Source organism: Mandrillus leucophaeus, unplaced genomic scaffold, assembly GCF_000951045.1.
Source record: "Mandrillus leucophaeus isolate KB7577 unplaced genomic scaffold, Mleu.le_1.0 Scaffold651, whole genome shotgun sequence".
In the NCBI taxonomy this organism is placed as follows: Eukaryota; Metazoa; Chordata; class Mammalia; order Primates; family Cercopithecidae; genus Mandrillus; species Mandrillus leucophaeus.
The window spans coordinates 699,150-700,310 of record NW_012107042.1 but is presented as its reverse complement, the minus strand read 5'-3'; the positions used below and the strand labels follow the sequence as shown (position 1 = coordinate 700,310).

The 1,161-nt window shown below is 39.3% G+C and overlaps 1 long non-coding RNA gene across 1 annotated transcript in view; it reads left to right on the top strand.

Annotated features, from left to right (window-relative positions):
• The first annotated feature begins 299 nt into the window (after window positions 1-299).
• The window catches only part of LOC105554634, an 8,598-nt gene continuing 7,736 nt past the window's right edge, over window positions 300-1,161 (top strand). The window contains exon 1 of the long non-coding RNA XR_001008356.1: window positions 300-862. This is a non-coding gene — a long non-coding RNA (uncharacterized LOC105554634). The remainder of the gene's footprint in view (window positions 863-1,161) is intronic.

The following is a 1,161-nucleotide window of genomic DNA, read 5'->3' as shown; positions in this document are numbered from 1 at the left end:
AAAAAAAAAAAATGTATTTGTACTAAGGTATTTTGCATTAGATATTGAAGAATACTTTGCTAACACATTTCTGATGGACTCTGCACACTGGAGTTAAGAAAGATCAATTTCTTTTGGTTATAGGTTGGGTCACTTTGACCTTGTCCCCATCACAAGAATGGGCTTCCTTAATTTTGAAGATGTTCTACACACATCACATAGGTCAGGATTTATCAATATAATAATTGCACTAATTTAAGTCATAAGTAAAAGAAAATCCAGCTTAAATTTGCCAACCAATAGAGGGATATGACTTACTAACAAAAGTCAAAGTATAGGTATCAGGACTAGCGTATTTCAGTGTGTTAATAAAATCATTAATACCTGGTTTGTTTCTATTAAGTCACACGTTTTCTTGTTTTCAGATCATTTCCCTTGCAAAGTTATCAAAGTGCTTCCCAAAAGGCATTAGGTATTTGCTTTCTAGTCTACACACCATGAAAAGGAAAAAACATCAGTTCCTGAAGCTCTCTCAAAACATCAACAATGGAAAGACGTGCCCATGTCCTCCCCTCGGGCCACTCTGGGGGCTGGAAATGCTGCAGCAGGGAGCAGGCCCCAGGCTGCACCTGTCCTGTCCTCAGAACGCTGTGTGCAAAAGTGAACAATAAATCGTTTCACAGACGCAAGGAAGAAAAACCAAAACATCAGCAGAATCTTCATGCACCTCCTGGTCCGGATGAGTTCATGTTCCCATCTCTAAGCACAGGGATTGATTATGACGGCATTTATAGGACTGAGCGACCCCACACTCTGTGATCCAGCTTGGAATTATGATTTACATCACCACAGGAAGAGTACAGAGGCTTAAACAGAAAAAAAAGCAAATTTTCAAGTACATGGGCAATGAGTTTGGGAAAGGTATTAAAAATTTCTGCTATATCAGAGATACGGTCCAAATTACAAAGCGTTGCCAATCAAAACATTTATGTTTAGTTTAAATAGTTTTCAGAAGATGTGTGCTAGGCAAAACCATCGTCCTCTGATTAAAGTTTCACTAAGTTGCTGTCACGGAGTGAATAGGAAATACTTGTACATGGAAATGGATTTTTTTCTGAGTTTTAAAAAGAGAAGTTGCGGGGCGCGGTGGCTCAAGCCTGTAATCCCAGCACTTTGGGAGGC